Below are 17,120 nucleotides of genomic sequence, written 5' to 3' on the forward strand. Positions count from 1 at the left end.
GTCCAAAGGCCAACGCGAGAAGCGTGTACTGCCTTTCGTTGGCAAACCAACCAAAAAGGGAAAGTATCCCCGAGGGATAGTATCCCCGGCTCGGCAAATGCGAGACCGTAATCCAAGTCCATAACGTCACTACCTTCAGACAGGGGTAGTGGTTAGCCGTGCGGCAAGGACACCGGCAGAAAAAAATAAAAGAAAATGAAAAAGTCAGAAAAGAACTGACAGAAAAATAAATGGGGGAAAAGCCGGATGTACCTGGGGAATGTGCTGTCTCATTTTATAAAATTGTTGCATACATGCATACATAGCATACATTGAAATTATTGTCACTCCTTTGATTTATATTGCCATGGGCATTGTAATCTTTATTCTAGACATTATTGAAATGTGGATTTTATTGTATGCACTGTTATTATTGTCTCTTTTACTTTGCTCGGTCTTTGGATGACCCTGCTTTGACGTTGATTCCTCCACCACAGGGGTTGAGGCATTAGATGGCGGAGCATTTGCAAATGAAGGAACCATGGGATAAGGGACTGTGTGATCAGAGAGTTCGTTCCTGGAGTCCTTGCATTTTGACGTCTTACGTCATGTATCATTTTTAAGTTGTAATAAGATTCTATCGGGATCGTCGTTGATGCTTGTATAAAAAAAAAAAATATTTCCATGATTTTTACTTTCTTTTGCTCGTAGCGACACGACGGAAATCGGGTCGTTACAGCTTAAGCTCACCAACACTTTCCTCATATATATATATATATATATATATATATATGAGGAAAGTGAAGCTACACCGCCTGCTTAAAATACAATGGGCCCACATTGTTTTGGTGATCCAAAGAATTCATTTGATTGGCCCTCACATAGATAGGGTGTCCACCAAAAATCAGCTCCATAGGATCATCCCAACCCTACGATTTGTGGAGGCAAAAATGAACGTGTAAAAACCTTCACAAATTTGTCCATTTTTGCCTCCACAGTTGTAAACACCCCATTTTGACCGAACCCGAGTTCACGTCGCTTGTGCGAAGCCTCGTCAAATCAGTGAGCTGGGGTCCCAAATTGAACCCTAGGGTAGCTTAAGGTTTTCCATAGGACTCCGTAAAATTTCGTCGAGATCCGAGCGTGTTTGCTCAGTGAACGAGCCAAGGGAGTGAGCGCAATGCAGACCAGAAGGGGGGTGAAGAATCTGAAAAGGGGGTTGTCCACGGAAAAAGGGAGGCAAATATATCATTTTTTCGTAGAAGGGGGGTGCATAATCCCGTCTGGGACGGAGCCGATTCGCGCGCTTATCAAATTTTGTGCGATCATCATTTGGGGAGTGTGAATATCAACAACCATCTTTTGTTTATATAAACCTGTAACGAATGAAAAAAAAGGGGAGAAATCATTTTCGCTGGAATTTCAGAGAGAGAGAGAGAGAGAAAGAGAGAGGAGGAGATTTGAAGAGGTAATCTCAGATCCAGATCTGAGATTTTGAGAGAAAATCTCAGATCTAGATCTGAGATTTTCCTCGTGATACAGAGGGAAAGAGATTGCAGAGAAAGGGAGAGTGTTTCTCCTCCGGCAATGGTGCCGGAGCTCCGATCGGCCGGCCATCACCTCCATTAAATCCGACCCTATTCTTCACCTATCGCCACCACCATCTTGAGCCGCCACATCCACCACCATCAACTTCCATTAAAATCTCCATCTTGCTCTGATACATTTTTTTTTCTCCAAACCCACCTGGAAACCCAATCTACGGCAATCACAAACCATTTCGGCAAAGTCTGTTGTCTTCTCCGGCCAGTCATCGTCTTTTCCGTTCACTACCCACCGGATCCCTCAAATCCCCTTTTCAACCTTCTTCCACCTCCTGTGTAATTCCGGCCAGTTTCCCCCAATTCTGATACCGTGAAAATTGTGATTCCGTGGCTGCAGTGATGATTACCAAATCTAAGAGAAGAAGAGTAAAGAAGGTAATGTATGTTCACTTCGTTTCTTTCCGTTCTATTAGATCTTATTATTTTCATGCTTGCTTCCCATGTGCTGATGTTCGACCACTTCTTCATTTTGTTTGGATCAAAGAAACCTTGTTTATTTTCTCTCTTCCAGCGCCATGTAATTTCAGCTATGGCATACAATCAGCCTATATTTCTCTTTTTATCAATCTATGTTTAGCGTCTATTCTTGTGAATTGTCATGAATTCAGTATTAGCCTGATGGGAAAGAATGAAATGGGTTTGAAACAATGGAAATAGCATAGAATTCTAAAGATTTGTTGAAAGTGTTCAGGTTGTCTCAATCTTATTTCTCACTGATTCATTGGACATCTTCTTAGTAGAGAATGTTTCTCTAAACTCAAAATGGTTGAACTGCTAACATGCTCATTTGGAGGCTCAGTTAGCATCATCTTTGGCATTGGAAGTCGTCTAATGAGTATCGCTAATGCCTCCTCTCTTATATGCGGTTTCTGGCAAGATGCCTGGTATCAAGGTGTTCAAATTTTGGATTGGAGAGGACTGCTCTCGAGATTTTTGAAACAGGATTTGATCGCATCATGTGATTACTTGAAGAAATAAATTTGAATGCACAGTGAGATTATCAAATACTGGTCTTTATTGGAAATGATTAGGGTTCTTAAATCATCACTTGTACAAAATTACGTATGCTTTTACATGATATAGTAATATTGAGTGTGACCAACTTCATGGAATTGTTAGGTTCGTGTACAAATTTTGTTTTGAGCAAAGGGGAGCTATTACCAAATTGGAAGACGCTTCATATTAAGTTGGCTGATATTCCATTAGTTGTAAAACTCAGTATCTATTATGGAATATCCAGGGGTGCAGAGGGTGTTAATGATGTGCTATAATAAAGAACCATGGAACAGGTATCTGAGATGAGATTTCCAGTCAGTTCAAAAGAGTGCAAATTATATGAGGAAGTTGGGGAAGGTGTCAGTGCTGCTGTGTACAAGGCTCTCTGCATTCCGCTTAATGAGGTAGTTGCTATTAAGGTTCTGGACCTGGAAATGTGCAATAATGATTGGGATGAAATCCGTTGTGAGATGCAAACCATGACTTTGACTAATCATCCAAGCTTACTTCGGGCATTGCTCTTTCCCGGCAGACCACAACCTTTGGGTTGTGATGCCTTGCATGTCTGGGGGATCTTGCCTTCATATAATGAAGTCTGCTCATCCAGAAGGTTTTGAAGAGCCAGTTATTGCAACTTTTTTTTTGCGGGAGGTTCTTAAAGCTCTTGTTTATCTCCATGGCCATGGGCATATCCACAGAGATGTTAAGTCTGGAAATATTTTAATCGTTGCTAATGGCTGTGGAACCAGATCCGGGACGGGCGTGAGGGGACGGGCCCCCGCGCGAGTCTCTCTAGATCGTCCACGTGAAGGAGAGCCCCACCAAGGAACTCTCGAAAGAGTGCCCCTCACAGCATGAGCGGCGATGTAAAGTGAGATACCTCTCGATTCGGGGACTAGCCCAGATTCGAGGCGTACCTTAAACAAAGAAGAGTCGCCATCCAAGGAAGTGGGCCCTGGATCCCATGCTGTGCTCTGTTGCAACGGATAACCAGAGATATAAAATAGGGTTCGTGCCTGATGACGAATGGGGAAGGGATTAGGCGCCCCCAATTCGCCCAAGTGCTAGCACCTGGTCTCTTATGCCATTTATTATTAATTTTGAAGAGTTTTGGGCGAAAATCATGCGAAATGGGAACGAATATCTCCGAGATTACGTCTAGCTAATCATGCATGTCTCGGAGATGAATAAGAAGCACACACAAAAGAAATGAAAGATATGTCGCCTAAGAATAGCTAGGTTATGAGTGCCATGCCTAATTGGTGTCTAAGTTCTGGTGGACAAGCACATGCATGTTACAGCTAAAGGTATAGGATCTGTACATAAAAATAAGAAAACACAGCATAACACACAACACGACACGACTCGACACACGACCCGACACGACAAACCCTAGACTCTAATGCAATACTTGACTCGGACCAGGATGGCCATCCATCCTAGCTGCACTACGTATCCCGGCCTCGGGAAGAATCAGAGCCAACGTAGTTCGGTGCCCTATTCTAAACTACGATGCCTAAAACTCTAGGACCGCTATCCTAGACTCGATCCACTAGACTCGACTGATGTTTAAAGCTTTTTGTGCGATTGCTTAAATTCAAGTGGATTGTAATTTTTAGGACTCTATATGCCCTAACTAATGCAAGTTGATTAGCCTTAAGCTAATGCAGGTGGGCCCTACATCCTATGTGTATCTAGGCTGTGCAACATAAAGAAAACCATGGGCTGACCATATGCTTCCTAGTCTAGCCATCGGTTCGACTAAGTGTCTGACCGATCGACTCGAGGCCTCCTAACTCTAGGGACACTCACACGACAGGACACACCACATCAATACAAATCAAGACCGACTCCTAACTCTAAAACACCCTAAATATCTAGGACAGACTCCTAACTCTAGGGGAAGATCTTTTTGAAAAGGTTTTGAAGTTTTTTTTTTTTGTATTTTTTTGAGGTTTTGAAGTTATGAAAAATGGTGAAAGTTGTGAGAAATATTTACAAAAATGGTGTCTAAAAATGGTGAAAGGGTGTAAAAATGGTGACTGAACTCAGGGTGCCAGCAGCACGCCTGAGCTGCCTACGTACCCCTCAGCTAGGGATCAAGCCATCCGTAGTTCGGAACGAATTCCTAACTACTCTGCACATGACTCAAGATTTTTTGAGATTTTTGATTTTGATTATGTTTTTGGATTTTGAATTATTTTTGAGATGTTTTTGAATTTTCAAGTGTTTTTTGGAATGTTTTTGTTGTTTTCAAGTATTTTTGAAATGTTTTTATTGTTTTTTGACACCAGAGAATAAAATCCTATCATCATACGGGTAGGGAGACTTCTGGAATCCCGCAAAGGTTGGATAGCATCCTATGCTTTGCGGGGGAACGAACAGGAAAATAACTCGGCAAGGGTTGGACAGCATCCTATACCTTGCAGGAGCGGGTAAAGATCACGACTTGATGAGAGGATGGACAGAATCCTAACCCCTATGATGATAGGAAAAACTCCTGGACTGACTGAAGGACTGACTCCTGTGCTGAAGACTGTTATAATTACTATTTATAATTACTATACAAGATTACTATTCAAAAATACTATTCATAATTACTATTTATAGGTACTATTCAAAACTACTATTCATAATTACTATTTGTAAGTACTATTCAAAACTACTATTCATAATTACTATTTATAAGTACTATTCAAAACTACTATTCATAGTAGGACTCGTTGATGTGGGACCCGCTGTTGTGGGACCCGCTGCGGGACCCGCTGTTGTGGGACCCGTTGATGTGGGACCCGCTGGGACCCGCTGATGTGGGACCCGCTGATGTGGGACCCGCTGATGTGGGACCCACTGCTGTGGGACCCACTGTTGTGGGACCCGTTGTGGGACCCGCTGTTGTGGGACCCGCTGTGACCCGCTGGGACCCGCTGTGGGACCTACTGATGTGGGACCCGCGGATGTGGGACCCGCTGTGGGACCTACTGCTGTGGGACCTACTGATGTGGGACCCGCTGTGGGACCCGCGGATGTGGGACCCCCTGTGGGACCCGCTTGTGGGACCCGCTGTGGGACCCGCGGATGTGGGACCCGCAGATGTGGGACCCTCTGTGGGACCCGCTGTGGGACCTACCGCTGTGGGACCCGCTGTGGGACCCGCGGATGTGGGACCCGCAATGGCGCTGTAAAGTTAGCAGACTTTGATGTTTCAGCATGCATGTTTTGATACTGACGGCAGACAGCGCCCAAGAAATACGTTTGTTGGGACTCCATGCTGGATGGCTCCTGAAGTATGCAGCAATTGCATGGATATGATTTTAAGGCAGACATTTGGTCTTTTGGAGTAGCAGCACATGAACTTGCTCTGCCATTTTGAGAGGCTAAATATTTAGAACTGCATTCTGATTGGTGTCAACTCTGAATTTCTGACTGATCTTGCGAGGAGAGGACATCCCGTGATTTACGCAGAGCAAATGATCAATGATATTAAAAGGTATAAATTGATGGGGTTTCAAGGGTCTAATGAGGAGCTGATCAAGGAGATTTTATAAGAAAATGTCTTGAGTATGAATACAATGCTTGGGTGATCGATGGAAATCTCCTTCCAGTTAGTGAAACTTTTCCTGATACGACTGATATTTCCCATGATTTCATGGCTGCAAAAGGCATTGAATTGTTGTTTATCAAGAGCTCACCTACCTCTACAAAGATTTGGGTCGATGATTTTATTTACAAGCGGGCATCTATAACAGATTCTTTGATGCATAGAGGTACCCTTGCTAGTGATAATAGGCACTTTGGGTATTTTGCTGCCAAGTGCTTAGAAGAAAAGGGTCAAAGGATCAAGAGGCTTGATGAGATGATCTATGGTATAAAAATAGATGCGAGTCGTGTTAATCGAACTTCTCTCAAAGGTGGGAAGAGGTTGATTGTCTGGTCTTCTTTTATGGGTTTGGATTTAATTCAGAGAAGACTTGAGGATGTGGATATTTGGGCGATGAAGGCGCTAGCCTAAGCCCGGCCTCGGGGGACTTGCTCAGTCTTAGTAGAGCTTCCCCTCTTTTATTTAGAGACTTCTCTAGTCTTTTAGAAACCTTTAAGTGGTAGTTTCTCTTCCTCATTTAGGAGACCATTGTGGTCTTATTAGCGAGTTCCGTGCTAGGAGACATGCTTTGTCTCATTAAGGTGTTTCTCCCTCGGAGACAAGCCTTGTTATTTTGGACCTACCCTTAGGGAGGTCGCTTTAGTTTGGTAGGGAGTATACCCAGAGGAGGCATGCCTTGCCTCATTTATTGAGCCCCTATTTGGAGACAAGCCTTGTCTCATTTAGAGCGTTTCTATTTTTAGAAGGCTTACCCAGCCTTATATTAGAGCAGCTCCTTTTAGAGAGTCTTTGACTCATTCCTCCTTTAAGTTGTAGTATTAGAGAGCCTTTGGCTCATTTATTTTCGTTAGTGGTTTTTATTAGAGAGTCGTGGACTCACTCGTTCTTTGAATAGCTTTGTTAGAGAGTCGTTGACTCCTTCGTCCTTCGGGTAGGTGTTGTTAGAGAGTCTTTGACTCAGTTGTCTTTAGGTGTTATTAGAGAGTCTTTGACTCATTTATCCTTTTTAATAGTTTTATTAGAGAGTCTTTGACTCATTCGTTCTTTTGTTGATGTTATTAGAGAGTCTTTGATTCATTTACCTTCTCTTTCGATAGTGTTATTAGTTGGGAGTTTTTCCTTAGTGTTGTCGCCGTTCTTCTCTGTTAGAGACTAGCACAGTCTCATTAGAGCTTTTCTTGTTTGTGATCTTAGATCATTCCCTCGTCTTTGGCGTTAGTTTATCTGGTTTAGGGGTTTCCCCTGTTAGCCCTGCGGTTTAACCCTAGAGTTTTGCTTTGTATATTCCCTTAGGTCTTTGACCAAAAGGGTGAAAACTCTTTAAACTTCAAAAACATTGGAAAAAGTTTTAAAATCCAAAAACATTGAATATTTTAAAACTCAAAAACATTAGAAATTTAAAAACATAAAAAACATTAAAAAAATATCAAAAGCCTAAATTGTTGAATGTTTTAGAATTACCAATTAGGAGAGTTCGTTTCGAACTACGTTGGCTTGATCCTCTTCTGAGGTACGTAGCGCAGCTTGGGATCCACATCCCAAGTCCAACCAAACTTTTTGTAAATAATATTTTAAACTTTCTTCAAAAACCTTTAAAACCTTGTTTTTCAAAAGATCTCCCTCTAGAGTTATGAGTTTCTCCTAGATAGAGAGTTTTAGAGTTAGGTGTTTCTTTTGATAGGTTGTTTGTTTGTTTGTTTGTTGTGTGCTTGTTTTAGAGTTAGGGGTCTGTCCTAGAGTTATAGGAGCGCCTCCGTCCGGTCAGTCGGCGATCCACATCGCCGAGTGATGACTAGAATAGGATACGCTAGTCCACCTTTGGTTTTCCTTAGGAAATACAGCCTAGTTACACATAGGTTGTAGGAACCACCTGCATTAGCCTAGGGCTAATCTGCATTTAGTTAGGGCATATAGGGTGTCCTAAAATCCACAATTCACTGGAAGTTAAATAATCGTACAAGAAACTTTAATAACTAGTCCGGTCTTTTAGATCGAGTCTAGGATAGAGGTCTAGGTGTCTTAGGCATCATAGCTTAGAATAGGCGCGAAGAACTACGTTGCCTTGATTCTCGTGGAGGCGGGGATACGTAGGCTTCTTTGGATGAATACCAGACCATCCGAGGACTCAGGCTAATAATTTAGAGTCTTAGGATTTGTTGTGTAGTTATTGTATGATTTGATATGTTTTCTCATTTTTTTGTACTGATCTCATACCTTTAGCTATAGCTTGCATGTGTTTGCACATCAGAACTTAGACACCCATTAGGCTTGTCACTCATAACCTAGCTATGCTTAGGTGGCACATCTTTCATTTTATTTTATATGTGTTTATTATTTTTATCCTCAGGAAATGCATGCTTAGGTAGACGAGTCATGAGGATTGTTCCCATTTCACATGATTTTTATTCAAACTTCTTTGGAGTTACTAAAAATGGCATAAGAGACCAAGTGCTTGCACTCGGACGAATTGAGGGTGCTCTCAGACCTTCCCCATTCGTAACCAGGCACGAACCCATATATATTTCTGGTTATCCATTGCACAGAGGATTTGATTTTAGGGTTCCATGGCATATCCATGGATGGCGACTCTGAGTTTATTTCAGGTATGTCTTGGTTTCGAGCCTTGGCTCCGGATAGAGACATATCTCTTTCTTTTTATATCGTCACTCGTGCTATGCTATGAGGGTGGCATCCGTTTTGAGAGTTCCTTGGTAGAGCTCTCCTTCACACGTGGATGATCCAGAGGGTGTTAGGGACCCGTTCCCTCGCCGCCTATCTCGGATCGGGGTCCACAACAGTTTGAAGGGTTGGGATGATCCTATGGAGCTGATTTTTGGTGGACACCCTATCTATGTGAGGGCCAGTCAAATGAATGGTTAGGATCACCAAAACAATGTGGGCCCATTGTATTTTAAGCCGGCGGTGTAGCTTCACTTTCCTCTATATATATATATATATATATATATATATATATATATATATATATATATATAGAGAGAGAGAGAGAGAGAGAGAGAAAACGGTTCCTACACATGTGTAGATAAGTTATCTACACACTAGCTTAAAATACAGTGGGGGCCACATTATTTGGGTGATCCAAACCATTCATTTTTAAGGCCCTCACATAGATAGGGTGTCCACAAAAAATCAGATCCATAGGATCATTCTAACCATTCGAACTGTGGAGGCAAAAAATGGACTAATTTGTAAAGGTTTAAAGACATCCATTTTACCTCCACAAATCATAGGGTTGGGATGATCCTATGGATCTAATTTTTTGTAGACACCCTATCTATGTGAGGGCCTTTAAAATGGATGGCTTGGATCACCCAAACAATGTGGGCCCCCATTGTATTTTAAGCTAGTGTGTAGAGAACTCTCTACACATATGTGTAGGAACTGTTTTCTCATATATATATATATACACACATATATACACTAGTGGGACACCCATGTGATGCACGGAGCGCTGAAAAAATGAGTTTTAAAAACATGTGTAAAAAGGACTGGAAACTATTATATAAATTAAAAGTTAACGGAAATGATATTTCCACCTATCTTGCTTGTCTTTTCCTAAAAAGAAAGAAAATGGTTTCATTTAACATACAATTAACATGGCAAATTGTAGAAGGCTGTATTTAAAGAGTTGGGCCAATTTGCACTACCTTCTTAAACTAAAGAAGGAATCGAGGCACCATCTTTAGAAGATATTGGATAAGTTTTGCTGATTTAGATTCACCATATTTAAATATGAATATGCTAAAATTAAAAGGGATGTAGAGGCACTCATTATCAAAACATGGTCATAAAAATATTAGCAGCTATCTATACATAGAATGTTATGCATAAAACATAGCAGATCTGTGGTGGGATTCAAGCTCATGCAGTCTCAAAAGTGAGTCTTAATGTAATGATTGGTTCATAACAGTCATGGTGGGCTCATGAATACTATAACATAACATGCATGAATTTCAGTAAATAATTCAAAGCTATAATCTTATTCATCAAACAAAAAAAAATGCCCTATAAAATAAAATATTGAATACCATGAAATGAGAAAAAAGACAAAAGAGAAAGGAATATGCCAAACTTGTTGCCTCAATGACCATACTACTGATCTTACTTCTGGGTCGTGGACTAACACAAAAGAAATTAAATTATAAATAAATAAGCAAATGCATATACAAGCATAAAAGAAGAAAATGAAATTAAAACAAAATAAGGTGATATGGAAACTTTCAAGAAGAATTGTTTAAATTTGCAATTTTTTAAGTTCATCCGGCGGCGGCTATGAGCAGTTACATTATCCAATTACTCCAAATATCAAATATCATCACATGAAAGGCATCCAATAAAAAGGCTTTGTGCTGATGAGAACTAATTATCTAAGAAATTCCTGACACTTCTCTTAAGACGACTGGTTCATGATCTAACCTACGTAATTAAATAAATAAACGAAGAGAAATAGAAGATTCAGTAACATCTCTTACATATACAACTTTAGAGATAAGAAAAAATTATTGGACGCAAGATCATGCCTTACATATACACCCACACTTCATGGCCTCTTGGTTTGCTCTCACACCTTCCTAAAATCTCTTTTTTTAAAGCCGAAGTTTCAGCAAGGCTTTGGTTTATTTAAAAAAGGGTTTTGGTGATAAATAGCTATATTTCATGCCACGTGGGATATAAGCGGGATGGGATCAATGCTAGAAATACGGCTGTGGTTGATGACCCTTCCTATGTTACATCCCTATCTTTTAGCAACTGAAAGGGTTGGATTCATGAAAGAAAGAGGAAATAAAATCGAAGTAAAACCCTTTCCCGTCTGGACACATAAAGAGACGTAATATCCTATTCTCTTATTAGAAAGGGTTATCAATTAAATGAAACGTTAGGATACTAAAAGAATTTGGTTGCCTTTTACAATCGAAAAATAAGAAAAAAAATGCCATAAATTTTAGAAACAAAATGGGTATAGAGAAAGTGTTGTTAGAGGTTTAGGTCAAGCAAGAGGTTGCTTGAAGCATTACACCCAGGGTATCTAATTTGGAATACCAAGTTTGTTGCCTCCAGCCCCTATATATAGAGATACACTAGGGTTTTAATAGGTTAGTGGGCTCTAGCCCAAATAGGCCCACTACACCGGTCCATTATCTTATTGGGCTTATATTAGAACATAATAGGGTTATATTATATACCCAACAATCTCCTTATATGTTCTACATATAGTACAATCCAATAGATAGATAATGTGATGTCCAAACAAAATTATTGAATCATCCATATCACCATATCAATAAAGATCTGTAATCCAACTGAAAACAAGAATACTTTAAAGAATAACCAAGAGTTTTAGAAATAATCTAAACTCAAACATAAGCAGTTTCATATGTAGGTGAACTATTTAATCAACTGAAAAGAAAATAATAGTTCCACTGCTCTATGAGGATTCACTCATCAAGTAAGTCATCATCATCAAGATCCAAATTGAGGAAATCTCCTCCATGTTCGCCAATTCCTGTAAATTACCAAATATGAATTTCATTAAAAATGAATCCAATCATTTGTGTGTTTTACTAAAACTATCTAGTTCTACCAGAAGAACTTAGTACAATTTTATAATGGCTGAAAAACAAATATCAATATCAATAAGCATCAATGTCAAGTTTCAATCAAGAACAAGACCTAAACAGTTTCTTTTATAAAGAACCATTCCATGTTTCCATTTGAAATGTTACAGGCATCATATCCAAATTGAGTTAAGCTGTATCATCAAGTTTGGAATGAAACAACCTTTCCCAAGAAGGACATGTCATCAAATGTGGAATGACATAAAGACAACTGTAAACATCATTGAAACATATCAAGTGCTTATCTTGGCCAAGAAAGGGAGATTCGAAAAATTCAAAATAACATGGATGTAGGTTAAGACACGTCTACACAGTCTTTAACCCCATCTCCCCCACAGTTTTGAATATTCGATCTTTGCTCAGTCCCTTCGTAAGAGCATCGGCTAGATTATCCTTCGATCTCACATCAACCAAAGTGATAATACCTTGTTCTATAAGATAATTCAACGTGGCATGTTTCAGCCTGACATGTCTTCTCTTACCATTAAAGAGTGAGTTTTTCACAACCGTAATTGTAGCTTGATTATCACAGAACAAACTTAAAGAGTTAATCTTTAAATGGGTCAATGGAATGTCCAGGATCAGATCTCTTATCCACTCCGCTTCATCTCCTGTAGAAGCTAAAGCATAAAGTTCCAATTCCATAGATGACAGAACAATACAAGTCTGTCTCTTTGACTTTCATGCAACAATGGCTCCACCCAGTGTAAACACATAACCACTGGTAGATTTTCTGTCTTCTAATTCTGAGCCCCATGATGCATCAGAATATCCTTCTAGGATAGGAGGATGGCCATTATAACATAGAGCATATCCTTGAGTACCTTTAAGGTATCTCATCAGCCTCATAAGGGCATCCCAGTGCTCATGGCCAAGATTACTAGTGAAACGACTCAGCATGCCAACTGTAAAGGCTATGTCTGGCCTAGTGCAACTCATAGCATACATGAGAATACCAATCAGTTTAGAATAATCTAACTGGTTCACACTGTCTCCTTCATTAGAGATCAGCTTCTTGGTATAATCAATGGTGTCTCAATCGGTTTACACTCACTGTATCCCCATGTAGAAAGCAGTTTTTCAATATAATGGGCTTGGCTAAGAGTAATCCCTTGCCGTTTAAAACTTACTTCCATACCAAGAATGGTGTCAACAACACCAAGATCTTTCATGTCGAATTATTTAGCCAAAGTGGTTTTCACGTCACTCACTACAGAGAGATCGGAACCAAGAATCAACATATCGTCTACATACAAGCAAATAATCGCAACCTTGTTCGACACAGAACGAAAGTAAAGGCATTTATCTGAGTAACTGGTCTGAAAACCAAAGCTCTTTACTACCTTGTCAAATTTTTGATGCCACAATTTAGGTGCGTGTTTAAGACCATACAAAGATTTGTGTAACTTACAAACTTTGTTCTCGAAACCTTCCATGACAAACCCTTCAGGTTGGTTCATGTAGATTTCCTTTGTGAGGTCTCCATTAAGAAAAGTCGTTTTTACATCCATTTGATGCACAACATACTTCTCAATAGAAGCCAAAGCAAGAAGAATTCTTATCGTTGCCAAATGACAGACCGGTGAGTAAACATCAAAGTAGTCTATCCCACTTACTTGAGTATAGCCCTTAGCTACTAAACGTGCTTTATACCGAGCTATGGATCCATCAGGATTAAGTTTCTTCTTCAAAATCCACTTACAGCCCACAATCTTAGCCCCTTTTGTAACAGAGAGCTCATTTCATCATCAATGGCTTCTGCCCACAACAAAGAGTCTCTAGATCTCATCGGTTCCTTATAGGTTGATGGATCATTCTCTACATGGTAGGTCACAAAGTCCTCCCCAAAGTTTTTGGGTACTCTATCTCTTGTAGAAACTCTTAAAGATTCTGATTCAGAAATCAGTGTAGGACGGGTGTCAGAAATATTCTGTTCAAACTCTACATGTGATTCGGTAACCATCTCAGTATCGCCAGGTAGGTTCAAACCATGATCTCTGAGAAATTTATTCTCAAAGAATACTACATCTCTAGATTCTATAACCAAATTGGTAGATGATCCAAAAATTGATCAGCAGCACTATCTTCTGCACCACCTAGATAAACACAAGTGTTGGTTCTAGGTCCTACCTTAGGCCTCTTAGGGTCTTGTATCCTCACATAAGCAATACAGCCCCAAGTCTTAAGAGTGTCATATCTACAAGGATGTTTATGCCATAACTCAAAAGGAGTAGAGGTCAACTTAGAGTGTGGTACTCTATTCAGGATGTGATTTGCAGTTAAAGGTGCTTCTCCCCAATAGCTAGTAGGCATGCCAGCTGTCAATAACATAGAGTTTAACATTTCAGTTAACGTCTTGTTCTTACGTCAGCTATGCCATTAGATTGAGGTGAGTAAGGAGCAGTAGTTTCAAGGATTATGCCCTGAGAGGCACAGAATTCCTTGAACTCTGTCAAAGTGTATTCTCCTCCTCTATCACTCTTAAATCGCTTAATTTTTAAGTTCAATTGATTTTAACACGATTCTTGAAAATTTGAAATTTATCAAAAGCTTCATCTTTCGATTTTAGGAGATAAATATGACAATATCTAGAAAAATCATCTATAAAAGTGATTAAATACTTCCGACCACCTCTAGTAGTGAAACTTTTAAAGTCACAGAGGTCAGAATGTATTAACTCAAGAAGTTGTGTGCTCCTAGAAACCGAACAAAAAGGTCTTCTAGTGATCTTGGTTTGTGCATACACTTCACACCTGTCAAATCGAATCTATGTATCTAAAGGTATATTATAAGTTGTAGCAAGTTTGACCATTTTCCTATAGTTCACATGTCCCAATCTAGTGTGTAACAACTTAGGATCAATCAAAATGGAACTAACCTGACTAACGGTTTCATTTGCTAAACTCAATCTATACATACCATCGATTAAGAAAGCAGAACCAAAATAATAAGAGTTAACGGTTAAAGTTACTCTACCACCCAAAAAAGATGAACACATGCCAGCATTGTCTAAAAGACTAATAGAAATTAAATTCTTTTGAATAGCAGGAACTACTTTAATATTTTTTAAAGTTAGTACTTAACCTGAAGAAAAGACCAGTTCGCAGTTTCAGTGTGAGTCAATTCTGCCTCGGCTCCACTAGCCACTGTAACAGTCTCTTTCACGCCAACAGCATCCGTAAGTAGTTTCTTCGAGTTGCAAACATGGCATGTGGCTCCTGTATCTAACCACCAGTCTGAAGGAGTACTGGCCTTACCGTTGCCCAACATAGCAACAAAACTCTTAAGCTCAGCCTTGCCCACCATCATATGAGCTTCCTTCTGTAGTGTGTCAGATTTAGGCTTCTTAGGTTGTTTACACTCTGCAGGAAAGTGACCCAATTTCCCACAGTTGTGGCACTTGCCCTTCTTTTTCTGAAAGATAGTCTTTTTGGCATCCAACTTGGGATGTTCACTTTTAGGTGACTTGAATTTTCGAGGAAATTTCTTGGGATATGTTACCGCGTTAGCAGCAGACTGTTGCTGTCTAACCATCTCCAAGTTATTCCTGGCTCGATTCTCATCTTCGATTCGAATGAATCGTTTAAGATCATCCAGTCCCACTTGCACCTTTTTTCGATACATCTCGGTTTTGAAAGAGTGCCATGCAGATAGTAACTTGTATATGATTGCACCCACAAGAAACGAATCACAGACAACTATTTTCTCATTATGCAACTTAGATCTCAAATTCTCTAGATTAGTGACTTGAGGAGTGATTTCCTTGTCCTCTTGAAACTTGAAATCCATGAATTTGTCCACTAGATGGGTCTTGGACAATTCCTCCTCCTTCTTGAATTGAGCATCTAAGTTGTCACATATTGCTTTAGCAGTGTTATATTTACTATAGGTTTCTGCAAGACGATCTGAAAGACAATTCAACAAGTAGACTTTGCAGAAATTCTCATCTCTAAGCCATTGAGATTAGGGCTGCAGCTCGAGTCGGGCGGGTCAGGTTTTGGAGAACCCAACCCTACCCTGGAAATATCTCGGGCCGGGTCGGGTCGGGTTTTTTTTCGGAAAACCCACGATTCTCAAACCCGGCCCTACCCATGATAAATCTCGGGTCGAGTCGGTTCGGGTCGGGTTTTTTCACGTTGACGCAATTTTTTAAGGAAAATTCTTCTTTGGCAAGGCAACTCAACTCATAGAAGTAGAAATTACACTCACATTACACTTGAATCAAACAATGATGTAATTACACTCACAATACACTTGAATCAAACAATGCTGTAATCAAACAATGTTGTAATTACAATCAAACAATGCTAAATCAAACACTTGAATCAACTCAACTCATAGAAGCAGAAATTACACTCACATACAATAACAGTGGGTGCGTGGGTTTTCACTTTTAACTTTTAACTAACAATAGAAAAAAATGTACATACTATAACTTATGTAACTCGGGTCGGGTCGGGTCGGGCCCCTTCAAACCCGGCTCGACCCGAGATTCATGCGGGCTTTTGAATGCTCAACCCGGCTCGACCTGAAACCCATGAAACATGAACCCAACCCAGGCTATTTTCGGGTCGGGTCGATGCGGGTCGGGTAAAACCCGGCTCGAGTTGCAGCCCTAATTGAGATTCATCAACTTCTTCATCCGTCTCAGCAAAGGTACTCAAAACGGTGTAAAAACAATTCATATATTTTAGATTGAATTGAGTCTTTCGCTTCCATGAATTACACTCAGACCCACCAAAGGATTGAAGTTTGACCATCTCAAACGGAATAGTGTTCTTATCCATTGTATATTTGTAGAGGAAATAAAATTGGAAAGAGTGCACCTGATTTGCGAATCGCGAGAACCGAATCGAAGATGATCTCCAAGAACCGAATCCAAGCTGAATCCAAGACAAGCCTCTGCCAATTCGTGATTGCAGAATTTTCTCTAAAAAAGGAATACAATTCGTTCACGATTGTTTCCTTTTTGTATCCGACACAAACACAGCCGAGAGAGGGATGCCGGCTATCAAAGATCCCTTTAGAACCCCAAGGTCGAGAGCTCTCCTCCACAATCGTGAGATCCTACCCGGATTTGAAATAACTGTCGTGAGTGAACTTAATATTGAAAACCAATATAAAATATCCACGAGAGAGTTACCAATTTGGTGGCTGAATAACTTAATTCTTCCAAGCGAGAGAGAACGTGGAATTGTTTGAACAAGTGAGATGGCTTCTAATCACCAACCAAGAAAGGAAGTGATTCTTTATATGTTTCTTCCAAGTTCCAACAGATGTCTCTATTAGATGAAAAAACCCACGTCA

General features: G+C 40.1%; 1 pseudogene; it reads left to right on the forward strand.

Moving 5' to 3' along the window:
- Positions 1 to 2,863: 2,863 nt before the first annotated feature.
- On the forward strand, positions 2,864 to 5,952 carry LOC143880656 (serine/threonine-protein kinase BLUS1 pseudogene; annotated as a pseudogene).
- The last annotated feature ends 11,168 nt before the right edge of the window (positions 5,953 to 17,120 follow it).

This window comes from Tasmannia lanceolata, unplaced genomic scaffold (assembly GCF_043159265.1).
Source record: "Tasmannia lanceolata isolate RefF3 unplaced genomic scaffold, GAP_Taslan_0.1 ptg000007l, whole genome shotgun sequence".
Classification (NCBI taxonomy): Eukaryota; Viridiplantae; Streptophyta; class Magnoliopsida; order Canellales; family Winteraceae; genus Tasmannia; species Tasmannia lanceolata.